Here is an 18,579-nt window from a genome sequence, read left to right on the forward strand (position 1 = left end):
CTAACCAATAATAGCAATATTTATTTGGTTTTTTTTTTTACAAGGTGATGCTGTAGCCTGCAATCAAAGTCTGTTAAAATCCATCAGAATGTTTTCTCAAAAGGCTTTGATTCACTTTCCTAATAGCTAAATGTAAGGTACTTTAGGATCAGTGTCTTTGTTCTAAAATGCAGATGGTTTCTTCTCTCTGTTTTAAATTACTTTTTTTTGCCAGCACTGCTTGTGATCATCATGCAACATAGAAAGGGGCTGCACTGTATTGAATCAAAGGTAATTATAGCACTGTGTCAGTGGCCTGTGTTGGGTATTCAGGAAAGAAGTGTAAGGACATGGTAAACAGATAGTAAGCCATCTAAACTTCCTTTGAGGTATTTATCATGCAGGCACATTGAAGCCAGACACTATATTGCATTTTTGTAATTAATAGCCCCTAAGGGTCTTTTTTGCCTCTAGTTGTGTCTTTTGTACTCATTTGTATTCATTTGTTCTTTTGATATTCAGTGTCTTGTAGCAATGGATTCCAAAGTTCAGTTGTGGAGTAGGTGCTACCAAAACCTTTTTCTTACTGTAAGGTTGTTACTGAATTATTATTGTGGCTGTAATTCTTGTACTGGCAAAAACTGAATCTCAGGCATCTTGTAGGAAGTAGTGAATACCTGAGGCTGTTGTTTTGGGTTTTTTTCCCAGCAAGTGTCTGTATTTGTTATTGAACTACATTTTTCTGCTTATTTTACAGTCATTCAACATCATGAGATCCTTTTGCAGCAATATGCAGTCAGTTTTTGTTTTTATTAACCTCTGTAGTTGAATATCATCAGAAAACTCTGTCCCTTTTTATTCCTCCATTTTCCAGTTAACTTGTGAGTGTACTGAACATGTGTCCGTGAGACTGTCAGGTATATCCATCCACTGTAAAAGAAAATAATCAATTATTCTTAACCTTCTTTTTTCACTTTTAGTTAGCAATGAAAATTTCTTGACATCTTTTTTGTCATTCTTCCTTCATACTTTGAGTTTGATAGACAACTTCATCAGAAGCTTTTTGAAATGGAAGTGTATCAGTCAAATTGCCTGTATCTGCATGATCATTCCAAAAAATTGGTCTCCAAAATCCTGGTTATTCTAACATGTTATCCTGCGTTACTATCCGTGTGTTCTTAAGCATACTTTCTGGCAATTTTCTGCCATGCATATTAGTTCCACAAAGGACCTCAGAGCCATTTCCAGACATTGGCATCACATGTGCCACTCTCTTTTCCTCCTATCCCTAGGCCAATAGGTGTTAGGAGTAATTACGCATTAAGCCAATAGTTCAGCAGTTCTCTTTCTCTGAATGAGGTGCTTATTTTAAGTTATCTATGCAATTGTCATTAAAGCAAAAGCTAGTATATTAAAGGTATCTTGAACACTGTCATATTCATCTACCAAAGAATGATCTGCATGCCACCATAAAAATTCTCTATTTCATTAAATGAACCTAATCCTGTGCACTGAAAAGGAAATTTGAAGATTGGCTCCACTGGCTTGCTAATTAAAAACATTATTGTCTTCCCACTAGCTATTTCCTTACCTTGGAAAATAACTTTGCTATTTTCCATTTCTGCAAAAGCATGAACATTTGTTCTGATTTGTTGCTTGTTCTAGTTGGAATAGATAACAATTAATTAAAAAGAAACTTGCCAACTTTATTTGTTTTTTACCTTGGCCAAATGTTCAGGCATGTACAAGTATCACAGCTTAGCTGCCTTCCCACTAGTACTATGTAAATATTTTTGAAGTGATGTTGCAGTAATACTGTTGTTTGGCTAGCAGTGTGTGAGAGGAAAGACAGAGAAAGTTTAGTTTTGGGGTTTTTTTTCTTTTCTGAAGTCTCCTTTTCTCTTTTTGTTGAAAATCAGGAAATGCTTGTACGATAAAAAGCAGTTCTACGGATTGTCATCAGTACAGTCCGTGCCTTGTATCAATCAGTTTTGTAAGTTTTGGAGTAAGAGCAGGGTAATGCAGAAAGTACAAATGTTTCTTAGGGCACCGGCGAGTCTAGAAACCTACTGAAGGCAAGAATTTCTTGAGAAATTAGTGACCTGGTTTTTAATTGGACGGTACTTTAAATTAGGAATAAATGTTGAAACTGGGTGTTTGCAAATGCCATTCAGGAGAGCTGATCATTTGCTTCCTTCAAAGTGCTGCTTTTGGTTTGCTCTTTTTCGGGCAAATTCAAATAATGCCATGTCTAGCTCCAGGCATGCAGTCTGTGTGAGTCTGTCATATCTCTCCAATACACAGATTTTCACTGCTTTTTCCTTAATGTACAGACTTTTCCATAATTTTTAAAAAGGGCATACTGAAGTTGCTTTTATTATAGTAGAAGGGATGGGTCCAAATGACAAAAGGTCTAATTCCCTCCATGTCACACTGCAGTCTGCATCTGTTTAACTCTCATGATCCAGATGGTATAATGCATAATGTGGGAGTAACACGGAGATAAATCAGACCTCTTGTATTTTATGATCCAATTTTTCCTCTCTTCCAGTTCTTTATGAGTTAGGAGGTCCAAAAGACCTTATCTGTCTCTACTCCCCAGGAGCTTGTATACCCAAGATATTTAAAGAAACAAATACTCCATAAGTTGTTGAGATTAGCAAATAGAACAGAGAAGACCAGTTCTAGAAATAGCAGGAGTGCTTAAATTCAGGAATAATATGCAGTGATTAGTTGGGACACATTTGTTCAATTCCCAGTACAAGGTAGTTATGTTAGCTCCACACTTTCATGGATATCAACTAGACCAACAACCTAAAAGGCGCAATGATGGGTTCCTTGGCAAACTTGTCAAAGTAGGTGTCCTGTTTGTATGCCTGTTTGTATGATTTCACTTCTTACAATATTTTGGTGGAATAAAAAAGCAAATCGTGTGTTTAGGGCTGATGTCTCCAATCCTTCCTTCCCCCCACAAGGCTGCTTCACTGCAGCTTTCTTTTTCAGGCACTAAAGGAAACACGTATCTAAGGCAGCAGGGAAGCCACGTGCCTGAGAGACAAACAGCAAAGTTCCACCTGACAATTGCTGGTGTTTTTAAGTCCATGTCTACATTATAGACATTATAGAGCTTCCATTAATGAAGAGGAAAGAGCCCATCTACAGCAAGATACACCTTGCCTTCAAGGAGTTGCCTGAATGTAGGTCTCTTGTTGAAGTGCTTTGTACCCCCAAAGTGCTGGTGTTGCTTGGTCAAGTATTTGAAGAAGTGACTACCCAAGGCATCAGGGCATAGAGCTGGATAAGCTAAATACCTCCCAGGGCATATAAGTTAAAATCTGGCATTTGATGGGCAGTGCCTGCCTCTATGCTCTGAGCTGAGAAAACTTTGATAGTCTAACTTAGGAGTCTAATACCAGGTGGTGTGAAAAACCCATCAGTAAACACCTTCTAGCTCTTGCAGGTAACACAGTATCCTCTGCACTATGCACTCTGTGAATGAGCAAGGAAACAGAACTTCATATATTGCTAACAAGGGCTTTTTCCTTTATGTGTTGTAAGTCTGCTTTTTTGGGTTTTTTTAAAATAGAGTTGAGGAGCCTAGTTTTGATATCTTCTGCTTTGGTTTGACAAATGGCTTGAGCATATTAAATCAAATAGGGCTAAAATTAATTATTTTACAGTTTGGGGGGTTGTTTTAGCCTGGATTCTCAGTCTGATTCACTGCTCAGACATGATTTTGTAGGCTGCTGCAAGAGAGGCTCAGAGTGGCTAGAGATGAGTCAGGGCAAACTGCTTCTTTCACATCAGTGTCAACTTCTGGTAGTTTAAACTGTTTGTGAACTATGGTTTATCTGTGCTAAGGCACTTGATTCAGAAAATGCACTGCCTTGTAACCTACATGACTGAAGTGTTTATGATTCCTTTAAGATTTTTTTTTCTGAGAAATGCTAGTTGATACTATAAATAGTGTTTCAGAGTTTAGGTCAGAGGTTCCAGAGATGTCTGATATCTTCTGACATTGTTTAGAAATATAAAACTAATAAGGTAGTAATCTATGGCTATAATAGTCATTATCTCTCTGTAGTAAGTGTAATGCTTGTCTGACCCTCTGACATTGTTTGAGGTGGAGAAATTAAAAAATAAAAACAGCTGAGACAAAGTCAGAATCATTGTGTTTCTCATGCACTACTTGTTCAATATTGCTGGCCCTGGACCATGAGGGATCAGAGATTATTCCATTAGTGAGCATGTGTGACAAGCCTTTTATCAGATAGCTGCCAACATCCAGGGCAGAAAAGGTTATCATGTGGCAACTCATAACAGTTTTTACTTTTGCTAGCACTCTTTGGAATTTTGAGAATCTTAAGGTATTTACAAGCCTTGAGCTGATCCTTCATGTCTCCACAAAATATGTAAACAGTCTTAATTTTACATCTGAGACGTGCCTAAATCTGACTCTGAAATAAGTTTCATGCACTGTCACTGCTGGATACAGTCATAAATTTATCAGTTCATGTTTCAATTTATAGCAGCAATTACATCCATTATCTAGTAGGGTGTGTTTCCCAAGGTGAAGACTAGGCAGATCATGCTTTACTTTGACCTTGCACCGCATTGACAAAGTTGATGGTGAAGTCCCAAGAAGACTTGTGCAGTCTCTGGGCAGAGGTTTCTTATGCCCTTCCTGGTTTTGGGCCACTTTGTATGACCAGTAAAGTGCAAGAACATAAAGTAAGAAGCCTAGACCTGAGGGATCAAGACATAGCATTTAATGCTCCATTTCCTCAAAGAATTGATGTGTTTAAAGACACAGTTATTTGGTTTAGTTGGTGCTGAAGATTTCTGTCTATACTTCAATTAAATGCACTTGTAAAAGTAGCATAGCTCATGCAGAAAAGGTACAGAAATTTTTGCAGAAATCGGGTTTTCAATGACTTTCTCAAAATCTCAAAACCATCTGATTGGTTTCAACATGGTCAAGAGCAGAATCTATATACAGTCTCTGGTTTTCTTGCCAGATCATTTTTCCTCATAAAGAGTGCTAGCTCCAATTGTTCCCCTTCTTGGAAAAACAAATTTCAAACTGTGTCCTTTAGTCATGTGAGTTGCTTTCTTCTTTATCCTTAATGTTGCTATGAATTGTGTCAGCAAAATAGCTCTCCAGTACAGATGCAGGTAGCTTGAAACCTTGTCTTTGCATAATTTTTCTTCTTGTGCTCAGTACTTAAACCGACCAGTATCCCACTGGGACAGAGGCCTGCTGAAGTAGTCTGGTAGGGTGACCCCTTCCACTTCCATCTGTACCCCAATATGGCGGATTTTCTTGCTTCTGAACAGGAGGGCTGCCTTTCTGTTCTTCCCCTGCTCTGCCCACACAATGAGGACATTGAGACACCCTTCTTTCCCAGGAGCACTCTAGACTTGCAGTCATTTCTGATATGGTCAAGTGCTCCTGGAAGACAGAATCTTCCCTGCTTTAAGACTAAGTCGTTTCTTGGTAGTAAAAGAATATTCATTGCCCAGGAAGAGCCTGTACTAACTCTAATGAAAGTCACTAATAGGGAGTGAAGGGCAAATGCCTCCCTTCCTTCCTGAGAGCTGTGTATTCCAGTATCTATTATACTCCACGCTTTCTCATCCACTTTGTTTCCAGTGCACTTGACAGCACTCTGGCCAAAGTCTGCTCCTAGCAAGGACTGGCTGCAAACATAAGAGCCCAGCATAGCCCCTTCTCTTCCCTTTTGTCTTTATTCCCTCCTCCCAACAGCTCCTTCAATGGAGAAATTAGATTAAAAAAACTTGTGGGTCAAGATAAAGGCAGTTTAATAAAGCAAAGGAAGAGGTTGTGCATCCAGCACCAAAAGAAAACAAAACATTTATTCTCTACTTTCCATTAGCAGGCAATATTCAGCCTGGGAAGCAGGGGTTCAGCACATGTAATGGTTGCTTTGGACAGATGTCATAACAAAGGCCCTTCCCCGCTTCCTTCTTTTTTCTCTTAGCTTTTAATGCTGAGCAGACATCATATGGTATGGAATATCCTTTTGGCAAGCTCGGGTCAGCTGTCCCAGCTGTGTCCCCTCTGAAGATCTTGTCTACCCCCAGCCCACTGGCCTGTGAGAGTCAGGGAGTAAGGTTGGAGAGCGAGCCTCATGTTGTTCAAGGGCTGCTCAGCAGTAGCCAAAATACTGGCATGTTATCAACACCTTTCTAGCTACAAAGCACAGCCCTATTGAGGGCTACTATGGGGAAAATCAACTCCATCTCAGCCAGACCCAATACAAATATTTTTTTAATTAATTGCTTGATTCTATTTTTTTTCTGACAAAAATGCTGTCATCAGCTGAAGATGACAATCCTAATGTAGCTATGCAGCATTTAAAATTACTTTGAACTGCTATGGTTAAATCACTTGATCTATGAAAATATTTATTTAATTTAAAATTACATTAATGGTACCTTTTTAACACAGTATTTTGCATCAAATCCATTATTTTAATTTAGTTTTCATAAGGATTACCTGGAGGCTAGGGATATGTTTTGTGTATTTTATTTTTAAAACTCGAGCTATCTGTGTAAGAGAGGAAAGAGCTGTCCTATTCATAAAATGCCATTGAAAAATAATTTAAAACTATTTGATTATTCTCAGGTGGATGTAGGCAAGATAATTTATATGCATTTTTTTTGTATACAGTATAAAATAAAATTGAAGTTTCCGACTCATTTTGGAGTAAAGTTCATTTAATGTAGTTCAAAAGGTATATGAAGTCCAAATCTGTATTGAGAGGAGACTAGAATTGGTTATTTTTATTGCTCGGCATTACATGGCTATTTATGTAGTTAAAACTGATAATGTCTGTTTATATTGCAAGAAAAGCTTTGAATAAGGGAGGAACCACAGAAGCAGTTGGGAAATAGAGGTCACCCACCTCTGCAAGGGCAGCCAGCAGGTCCACCAGGAATGGCAGTAGCAGCAGAGCAGCTGGGCTTGGTGGTGATTTTGCCAAAACCCCATGAGCAGAGACTGCCAGCAAAATTTATTGAGTGAGCACTTTTCTGAGCCAGGCCAATCCCTTTCTCATTATAACTGTCCCAAGCTCACACAGTGAGATTTGCCATCTAGGTCCAGCTGTAGTGACAAAATAAGAGCTGCAGGCTGGCATTGATTAATTAGTATATATATCCCAAATTAATCCTACGTGTGCTACTTGACTTTTATAGACATATTTATCATATGTAAATTGAAATATTCTATAATGACATTTGTTGTTACGTTAATTTTCCAATCTTCTGGCTGAATTCTTTTGCAGAAATGCTTCGGTGTTGTATTTCTGATAACACTGACTGTTTGCAGGAACACAATTTCATTTCATAATAGTGCAGTCTTGCTAATAATAAACACTAAACTTGCTGACTTATATTTCAGTGTTAGCACACAGCCTCAGAAGTGCATTGCTTTTCAAGACAAACTGAAATGTCCTGATTCTTTATCCGTAGATATGAGATTCAAGTTGTGAAAATAAGAATCTCTATACATGCATAACTGGAGGTGTTTGGGAACCATACCAGTAAATTTTACCATGCCTATGCAAATATAAAGAGAGAAAACCTCACTTCCATGCAGTTAACTTTGTACTCAGTGAAGTGCAAAAGTGAAACAATTTCCCTCTCTTTTCTTCTCTTTGCATGATTCATACCATCCACTGGGTTCATGCTTCTAGATGCAACACACGGTTTATATAATCTGGTGACAGTACAATTTTCTACTGTGTTTTATAGCAGCCACAAGAAAGAACAGATGATAGAGTACACCACCTCCCATGGATGAGAATGGCAGGAATGTGCTGGATTCAACTCTGGGAGGCTGTCTCTTGTATTTTTGTTTGTGGGATTGGTTGAGCACAGTTTTCTTCAGGGAAGTATGTGCAATTGTACCTTATCTGTCTGCCCATCTGGTCAAGGGTTTGCATTTTCTTTTTTCTGGCCCTGTGATATATTTGTTACAACAGCATGAAAAAAAAAAAAAAGAGTGAATATGTTCTATGTTATAGTTTTATCATAATTCCTCTTGTAGAGTAGCTATTACTCATTTTCTTCATCTTGGCCTCTGTTTAAGTACTTCTGTAATTTTTATTCAGGCAGGGTTTTTCCCAGCTATTTCACATGTTGATCAGACGGCTCATGACTGAGATGGAGCCTTTGATTTTACAATTGTTGTTCACAGCAAGAGCAAAGCAAAGGGATTCAGATATTACCAGAGATGTATAATTAAAAATGTGTCCTGCCTGTGCTGACAAAGTGCTTCTGTAGCATTTCAGAGCTTGGGCAGAGTCAGACCCCTGGTCCCACTTAAGCAGTGGTGCAAAGGTCTCTAATAATACCAGCCTCTGGCTCTTTGTACTCTGGAGAGCCTGTAGGCTGCTCTTGCCTGTTTCCCACGCTGAGGAAGAAGGAACTTCCATCTGTAACACACCAGAGACAGAGCCCGGCACAATGGACAGGGAGAGCATTTTTTATGCAAATGAATGGAGCAAATTGTGCATCCCGTCTCTAGCAGAGATAATCCCTCTCAAGGTACAACTTTTTCTTGTGCTTCTACTGGGAGGAGGCAGCTTTTCCCGACTGCCAGCCCCTTGTCCTGGGATGACAGTGATGTGCGCTTACACAAGGGAAGTACAACTTCAGAAAAATTATTTGGTGAAGTTTTCTATCTTGCTACCACTCATATGACCTTTTTTTTTTGTAAATTCCCAGAACTGAACACAGAGTGATAAAGTAGTGATTTTGAGATGAATTGTTCGATGGGTCTTGCTGATAATACACTGTAGGAGAAAGGTCACGTTATTTGAAGCAGCCAGTTGTCATAATGATGACCTTCTTTAAATCAGTATTGCATGCATTACATTAAAATTTACAATAATTTGATATAAAACCAGAGTGCTCAGAAATAAAAGTGGCTGAAGCTTCTTTATTGCAAAATGTCCTAATACAAATTTTCAGATGAACCACTCAATTAAAGCTTGAGAACGTTTTGGGTTAGCCAGCAGGCTGCAGATTGGACTGAAAATTTCCAGAAGGACTTGCATGTCTTAAAACTTGAGCTAACAAATTGGAGTTTGCATCTAGGACTGTGAGTTTGCACTGACACAGAGGTAGCACAGCCTCAGAGAGGAACTGGAGCAACCTGCAGTCTGAGAGACCTCAGGAGGACTTCTAGGCTATTGCCCTTTACCACATCAGAATCACCTATACCTGTGTCACCCTGATGTAAGCTTGTCTGGCATTTTTTTAAGACTCCCACTGACAGACTATAGAGCCTGTTCAAATCATATGTTTCAGTACCCCATTGATCATTAGAAAGTTTTACTGTGCTTTCTTAGTGTAAAATATCTTCTTGTGTTCATCATCAGTATGCAGAAGAAGTTGTGTTCTTGTTTGCCTTCTGCCTTCCCTCTGCAGGTCAGTCTGGTTCATCTAGTTTTTTCTTGTAGGTCCTGGTTTCCAGACTCCTTGTTTCATCTAGTGTCTCAACGTGTACACTAAATATTAATTTGAGCATGTTCAGAGCTAGTTACATGTCTCACAAGTTTGTCTGGAAAAAATACCAAAAAGACTTTTAGAGGTTGTGGCCATTGCAGAATCTGGGCTCTCTGTAATGCCCGTGGGACTGGAGAGTTGCACAGACACTGAAGTGGATGTTATCCTTCATGTTCATTTTGATCTTCTCCCCAATCATGGTTGCAAAAGTCACAGTTCCATTAATGGTATTAATTCCTGTAGCCTGTTTGTCCTTGCTCCTGGAGTATCCTAAGATATGTGTTTCACTTTGTTTGTGTAAATTGACTAAAATTAATCCATGGTTGTGCCTATACTACAAAGGATTGCTGTACAGGTAAATAGAAAATTCATCAAAAAACAGTTCCTAGCACATCAGTTCCCAGGAGATTTGCAGCCTGATTCAGGTGAAAAGGGAATTCCCATCCTATTCTCTTTTAAGTCCCTAGGCTGAATGCCTCCTCACTCCCTTCAGTAACTCCAGCACAGCAGGAAGCTCTGTTGATAGAAGGCACATGGTACCCCGGAGCAATCTGGAATACCACACGGGCAGAGGAGGGTGCAATGTGGTCAGAGCGGCAGATGATGAGAGGACTGATGCGGGAAGGCTGGCAGGACCTCAGCAGGTGGCACTCTTCCCTCTGCATCAGCGTGGGGAGGAGCCGCTCCCCGCAGTGCACAGCATCACTCTGCTGACACATCAGCTCAGGATGCAGTGCAAAATCCAAAACCTTGACCTCTTTTGATCACTGGGGTTTTTTATGGAGTCGTCCTTGATTCATGTATAAAAATAGTTTACTAAAGGTTCTTGAAATTTCAACTCAGATAATCTGCCTAATGAGATGTCTATCTATAGCCATGGCTCTGTAAATTATTCGTTGCTCCTTGCTCAGGCAGTGCAATCCTAGCACAACTGTACTTTGATGTCAGACATCACTGTCTTTCTAGACAATGGTGATCCTGGACTGTAGAGTTGGAGCATTTTGAGATGCAAATCCTTGTATTCTTACAGAGTGTGTTCTGTGTTGCATTGGCTTTTCAGCCAGTCAGACAGTCTGTTTGCAGAGTGAATTTAGTGAGAGCTTAAACAACTAACATAAACTCAAGGTGTAACATGGTATGATTGTACCCTTACTTTTTAATGAACTCTTTAAACGGGGAATCTGATTTGGGTGATTAAGGGTCTCTTGTTCACCCTAGCCCTTGTGCCAAAATAAAGGAAAGAGAAAGAAGTTTTGGCAAGAAATGGTTATAATGAGTTTTAATCCCCAAGCTGTACCTGTACCAAAGCCTCAAGGATTTCTTGCCTGCTTTCTTTAAGTGCTGTTTTCTGAAGGTATATCTGAAGTTTCACCAAGGACTTGCCTTTGATTTCTTGTATCACAGCAGGAATTCAACCCAGGGTCAGGATTGTATGATTCTTCGCTGACAGAGGCTTGCACAGTTGTTGACTTTGCTTAACTGAGGAGCCTCTTCTTGTTACAGTCTCTTCAGGAGTTTTGGGTAGTAGGTAGTTCTGAGTCGATTTATTGGCATTTCTCTCCTCAGGGTATATTTTTATTAAGACATATCGGAAGAATGACTTTTTCTGCTAACCACTGCTTTTTTTGTATGCATCTCTTCGACAGGGCTCCTTAAGACATTCAGCTTGAGTATACTTGTCATGTTCTACTGGGTGGCCTTTTATACTGAGACTGATTTTGGTGCCTAACTGTCCAGCTGTGTATGCCTCTGTGATGTGGAGTTCCAGCTGCTGTGAACTGATTGAAATCCCATCAGCAAGAATAGCTTGTGCCTCTTGGGAAAACAAAATGGTTTTCTCCTCCCCAGAGTCCTGGCTAGTCTGCATCATACCTGTGGCTCCATTCCTCTTGGCTGGTCTGTGTGTCGTGCACTTAACTGTCCTCCTGCAATGCCATTCTCTTAGGATGAGGCAAATGAGAGCATGGTGGGTTTTTTTGATTGTCTGACACAAAGTACATTGGGACAGTGAATTTTTTCTGTTGTTGCTCAGTTGGAAGTTTGATGCCAAGCTGCCCATGCAATCACTGCCTATTGGACAAGACTGATCTTTAGTGGGAAGTCTTACAAAGGTGGTTGCAGAAGAAGTAACTCATCCTTTCTCATAGTGGCTGAAGTGGCGGTGTCCCGGGAGTGTACATCCCTAGTTTGGGTGGGTTTCTTGGGGAGTACTCTCAGAGGAAGATTTGCAGCAGGTATAAACATGATATAATCTTTTCTGAGAAATATCTATAATATCCATTAAATATCCATAATTTCCAGATCATTTGAGATACAGGCCATAGTTGTTGAAGTTCAAGATTAATTTTTTTCACAATATCAGAGATTGAAAAGGTTCAACAATAGAAATGAATTCCAAGACTTAATGCATGATCTCAGACTAAACTAAAAACCTGCAGTACGGACTAGAGTAGGTCCAGATTCCCCTGACAATAAAGTCATCTGGGCCAATCTTGATATCAAACCACATTGATAGGAAGTGCATGTGCATGGTAGACATGCATATATCAAACAAGCCTGTGGTAGGTTTTTTCCCCTGTTAAGACACATAATACTCTAGGATACTAAAAATTATGTTAAAAAGGTCCCCTCGAGCTCCTAAATGATTACTGGTATCAGACATTCTCCAGCTCTGAAGACATCAAGGTCGTTATGGGGTAAACAATTATGTGGGAAACTAAAATCATGTACCATATGGCACATCTAAAATACTCACTAATTTGAAGAGAGAGTTTGCTGAAAACAAATTTTACAGCAAACCAAGCTGTAAATTTTCTATAGCTTTGAAAAATCACCATAAAAAAAATAAGAGGACAAAACACTGAAATGTGTGCTCTGTCCTTCTTTTTGAATGAAGGTTTGACTGATTGCATTATTTTCATTGTACATAAGCAGACATGAGACCTTTTCAACTATAAACTAATGATGATTAACATTTTAGTGTAGGGACCTGAAAGAGTTCTTTAGACGTGACTGAGTTCACACCCAGGGTTTCCTGATGGGCATTTCTATAATAATACATTTCATCTGATTCTGGAATATTCACATTCCCTCCCATGTCAGGAGAAAGACAGCCACATGCAAAGAGGTGAATTGAAATATTTAAGTTTTCAGACCTGAGAAGGACACTTAGTGGTCTTCACTATCTTCATGTTGTAGCAGGGAGGCAGAAGGTCAGAATGCAAGTGACTGCCCAGCATCCTCCATGAGGTCTCTCACAGTACTGAAAGGATCAACCAGGTCTTTTCATCTTCAGCCCTGCACCGTCAGTCACAAGATTGTCTTCCCTGATGTGCTGGACTCCCTTGTGTACTCCCATCAACACTTGCTTTGCTTCTTCCTACCTAACCCAGAATATACAAAATACCATTATTTGCAATACTATTTGCTCCTTCAAACTTAAAATACAGTAAGGTACATCTTGAACCTTGCTGTCTGAGGCATTCAGGGTACTGTGATAGGTGTCCCATTAAAATCAGTGTAGTTGCCCTTTTTAGTGACTCAGCATCCCAATAACATGGTTGACAGCCGGTAGCAGCTTCCCAGTTTACACCCAGCTGTGTCTGCAAAGGTTGCATTTGCAAAGCAAAGTCTTCTGGCAGCTAAGAAGATCCCTCACTCAGCTGGAGCACATGGCTGAGGGTCTTAAGGGTAACAGGTCCCCCAGTCTGACTGACAGGTACACATTTGTGGTAGGCATTTCAACACAGCAGATCCTGGGACATCCTGATTTCCAGTGTGTATCGTCTGGCAGTTCTCATTCAGTGGATCAGCAGTTCATCTCCTGGAATGGCCTGTTCTTTCTCTTTTTGGTTTTGGCTGGGGTTTTTTTGGGTTTGTTTTTTGGGGGGAGAGGGAGCAGTGTTCTTTTTTTATTGCTTGTTTTGTTATTTTCATTCTTTAGAGTCTAAAACAGGGAAAGTGCAAGCATAAATGAGGCTGCTGGGACCCACACATTTAGTTGCACAGATCAGCCATCTGCTTTGCATGCTCTACCATCGCTCCTTGTTATGCACTTATTATGGGAATATTTATTCTGTGAATGACTAGCTGTTTGCTCTTGATATGCTTCCATCTGCATATAAATTTGTTAAACCACTCCCCTTAGGCATATGAAAGTTTGGCTTTCCCTTTAAGGTGGCTATAATGATACAATTAGATTTGCTATATCATCATCAGCATGCTCAGCTCCCGCATCCACTGCAGGATGCACATGTGGAAGATGGGCTGGGAAAAACAATTTGCACAACTTCTTAGGTATGAAAAAGGTTGAGTTTTAGAGTGACAGCCAGTAGAGATGAAACCTGTGTAGGAATTTTGGAAGCCTTAGAGGTAACAATATGGTAAAAATAACTGGGGATAAGCCATAGACACATCTGGGTCTAAATAAGGGCAGTGGATTGCTAGGAATGATGAAGGGGCCCTGTCAGATGGTGTGTGCCCCATACCTGGCAGATTTGTCTTCATTGAAACTCCCAGTGAGCTATGAGAGAAGCTATGTGAGGAGAAGACGCCATATGGGCCTTCCTTCTGAGACGATCCAGAATAAGACTGAGTTGCAGTTAAGGGTGGGAAAGACAGGTTCTGATTCCTGAATTATTTAAATTTTTCAGAGTTTCACAGTTCACGTACCATGCATGCAGGAGAGGAAAAGCAACCAAAGTAAAGGTGACTTGGGATGTAGGGTTTTGTTTGCTTGCTATCTGCTGGTTTTGTTTTGTTTTTCCTGCAGCAAATGACTCAAAATTACCGAATAGGTAGTATTTTCTCACTAACTCTGCTCCTCTTAAATTCTGACTGAATCCTAAGAGACAAGGCCAGATCTTCAGCAGTGTCCATCACATTTGGCATATGGTACCACTTTTCTTGACTAGCTTGAACTTCCAGAAATCATGTGCTTTTGAAAATCATTATCCTTCTCATGCTAATCAATATGGTAGCATTTTGTCTTCAAAAAACTTTATCCCAGAAGCATGCATGTTTTAAGTGCTTGCCAGAGACCCAGCTATCCCTGGGGAAATTATGTGTTCAGGCATATCTCGCTTTAAATAATTTTTAAAATAAACAGTTTGCTTTGTCTTGTATATGAGTTATGCCCATAATGACTTCTGATTCTGAGTTTCTTTTCTCAGCATTTCCTCCCCCCAGAGTTTTCCTGATGGTAATGCTGACCAGTGTGGGAATGAGCCTATGTATTTACCTGACATTTTGCCAATGTGCTGTTATGCTGCTTTTTATATTGAAAACGAAATCCCTGAATCTCTCATTGTGAAGATCAAAACCTACTCCTCAGCAAAGCATACGGTAGATCAAAATCTCGGTTTTGGGGATGGATATAGCCAGGCAGTGAGCACTGGGCTTTTTGGGGAATGCACAGGCAAAACATAAGGCACAGTGGCATACTGAAGGCAGTTCAGTCCCTGAACGTCCTTCAGCACAATGAGCTCCAGCAGGCTTTGGCACAAAACTGCAAGAGCTTTGAAGAATGCAGCAACTCTACTGATGGCTGTGGTGAAGGCATCTGTTTTCTCTGTTTTGCCCACCTTATCCAAGGAACTCTTATTAAACCGTGCATATTGAAAGACAGAAGATACATCAGGGATTTTCAGTTATAATGGCTTTTATTGTTGAAGATCATCTTTGTTGTTGTTGTTGTTGTTTTACCTCCCAAGAAGATGTTGGTTAGAATTGTGGCTTGTTTGTTCTGTTTGATTCATGGCTTTTGAGTGAGTATATTGATACACTACATCCTATCATTAACTGTTCTTCTGAAGGTTTTTGCAAGTGTTTTGCAAATCATTGCTACATTATAGGCTCACTGTTGGGACCAGTAATTTAAGACATGCACTTGCAACTTAAAATTGCTTTGCATGTAATGGGATAGCAGGCAAAATTGTGGCTACTTGAATATTTGAGAACAGTGTTGTCAACCTGGTGTAAGAAGACACTGCAAATGAAGGCTTTAGTTCTAGTCCTGCAGGTCTGGGGTTACATTTGTTCCCGTGGAGCTTTGCAGGATTCCTTCCACAGGAATTTCTCAAGGCCTCAGAGCACAGAGCCTGGGGAGAAGTTCAGCAGCATCACAGGCACCTAGACCATAGGTTCCCAACTTTTACATCCCTCACTGGAGTATATTGATAATGTATTGTGTCCTGTTTCATCTCTTCACTAAAATCTCTCTCTGGTCTACTGTATGTCTTCTTTACAACTTTTCTTGTTCCATGACTGCTATCACATCCATTCTGCATCCTTACTTCTCCACTGCCAGCGTTGCTGACAGATCCAGGACTGAGAGTGAGGTTAAAAACCTGACTTTATTTGCCTAACATCACACAGAGCCACTGGCTTGTCTCTGTACCATGCTCTCATGTGATTATGATGTAGCAATATGTAACACAGACATCCAACATTGCTTCACAAGGATCTATATGGATCTGATCTCTGTACTTCATCTGTGACATGGTCATGAGTCACCACTCAGGTCCACCTCATCCCTCAGGAAACTCAGAATAGGAGTCCTTCACATTTTAACTCCAGTGCAAATGATTTCATGGATATGGAGTCAGTTTATTCACAGTGGAAAATAATTTATTTATGTTTAGTTAATGTGCTGCTTCAGAGAAATTAGAAATAATTGCAGAATAATCAGAAAGAACTTGCTGGCAGATGAAAAAGCTAATTTGTGTGAAAATCAAGAGCAAAAATATTGTTTAAGTAGGCTGTATTTTCTTTGGATACATGTACCTCAGCATAAGAATTTCATTTATAACACTTGATATAAATAGTGTGATAACACTTCACAGAACCTCCACTTATCAGGGGAATTCCAACTTCTTACAGAAACTGAAGCATGCTGGTTGTCATGCCATCTTTGTAAATATTTTATGTTGGCTTAAGACTCAAGGGCAGACGTCTATTTTTACTTAGTGTTTGTGAAGAATTATGAACCTAAAAATCGTTTGGTATAAAACATTTAGCAGTAGCAAAGCCAGTTCAAAGCTGTCTCTGGGAACAGAAATTGCAGAGTGGCTTGTTTGTTTATTTTTATATTATACTTAATGTTTGCCGTACTTCTCTGGCAAACATGTCTGTAATAAGTAGTTGTTCCAAATAACAACATGCATTCAACGAAGTAGCTTGGAAGTCAGTATTCAGAAAGTAGAGCCTTCCTTTTCCCTGAAAGCAACTGCTTTGCGTTGACATCTTTAGCAGTAGCTTGCTATTTGTACTCCATTTTTTTTTTTTCAGCTGCAGCTTAGTATTGCCTGCCTGCCAAAATAGTAGAATTCATAGACTGGCAGAGACAGTGCATGCTGTATTGTCTGGTGTCCCAACAAAATTTCCTGGATATCTACTGGTTTCTCAAATAAATTATATAAAACTTCTATTTGGGTCATAATCTGAAGTTCTTAAAACTACAAAAAATGTGTCATGTGCTCATGATTAAACTGAGAAAGTTTAAGAGCTAAAGACTATTACTGTGCAGATCAGCGGGGTAAATGTTGAGCTGCCTGAGCCATATGGCCTGGCTCCTCAGCTGCATTCATGTGTTTGCACACAGGCCAAAGAGGTTCATTCAGACACTTACATTTACCCAGAATTAATATTGATTTTGAAATTCAGTTTTCAAGAATTTCATGCTCTTTCTGTATCCCTGGCAGGCTCTGAAAGGCAGGCACATTACCAGTGTGCATGGCCATACCTACTTGTCAGCTTCTGCCTGTGTGAGCGCCGGGCTCGACTCGGTGCTGCTGCAAGAGGCCGGTGTGTGACATCAGTACTAATTAAGTTTGAATACAGAGCTATGTCTGAGAGCCAAAGGAAGTGCAGGAAGGAAGCTGAGTGTCAGTGAGTCATGTCAGATGAATGCATGGCAAGCAGTTATTGATAACATACAGCCAAACCACAATGTTGATTTTGGAAGATTTGGCATGGGAACTAAAAGCAGCATCCTGACCTCAGCTGCGATTTGTTTGTATTTAGATTTCCAATAATGCTGTTTTGGTTTATTTGGAAGAATTGTTTCTTTTCAGATACTCTGTCTTTATTTATCTCACAGTTCTTGCTAGAATAAGGACCCTCAGGGACTGGAACGTTTAATCTGTGTGAACGAGGCCTCAGGATTTTTCTGAAGACCATTTTCTGTGTGAAGGAAAAATGTCTCTTTAGTGGCAGGCACCCTGCCTTGTAATTTCCGTTGTGTGAGCTTGGACATCTGTGTGATTACCCTCTGGGAACACTTGCAGCTTGACACACATGCATCTAGTCTAGCTATTTTTAATCATTGCTTTTCAAGTGTCTGTAGTGAGTTTGGTGACATGAATGGGAATAGTGTTTTCCAAATTTGGGTCCTTTGGTATTTGCTTTTTGTAGTTCCTCAACCCCACTAAAATCTCAAAGTATCATAACGGTTAATCACTTCCAACTGTCCAGGAAACTTCATTTCTTGAAAATATTACAGTGCCCACAGAACTTGAATGTAAAGCTGGATTTGAAGAAATAAGAAATATCAAATTTCTGTTTTAAGTGTAGCCATAGTTATTTAAGAACACGACATACCAGGAAACAGGTAGTCTTTGGGCTTTTTAAAAGTCATTTTCAAATTAAAGTATGATTGTTTATGGTTTTGGCTTAATTTATAGGAAAGATGATAGTTCTTAATCAGCAACAGTTACTATGATAGTGGTTCATCTTGCTGGAGAGTGTTTTCATTTTACTTTTTGGGATAAAACTGATCCCAGGTAATAATCTTTTCCTTACTTATCCCATCCTGTCACAGCTCCAGGGACTATACCTTATTGCAACAAAAACTTCTGTACCGCATCTCCCATTGTCAGTGTGTGAAGTAATTGTAAAGCAAGACCTGAAGAGTAATGATCTACTTCGGGTCCCAGCTTTCTAAGTGACTCTTAGTTTAATCAGTAAAAGACACTTGAAAAAGCACAGCACGGTATTTGGATTCATGAAACAGTATTTTAAGAGAGGCTACAGAAGTAAAATTTGATGATAAAAATCTCATTGTAC

The 18,579-nt window shown here is 39.7% G+C and overlaps 1 protein-coding gene across 8 annotated transcripts in view; it reads left to right on the plus strand.

Annotated features, from left to right (window-relative positions):
• The window catches only part of STARD13 (StAR related lipid transfer domain containing 13), a 324,425-nt gene that overhangs the window by 115,443 nt on the left and 190,403 nt on the right, over positions 1 to 18,579 (plus strand). The gene's annotated exons all lie outside the window — the stretch shown is intronic.

The sequence above is a fragment of the Corvus kubaryi genome, unplaced genomic scaffold (genome assembly GCF_017639235.1).
Source record: "Corvus kubaryi isolate FWS band 111438036 unplaced genomic scaffold, C.kubaryi_AGA036_p1.0 split1-65, whole genome shotgun sequence".
Lineage (NCBI taxonomy): Eukaryota > Metazoa > Chordata > Aves > Passeriformes > Corvidae > Corvus > Corvus kubaryi.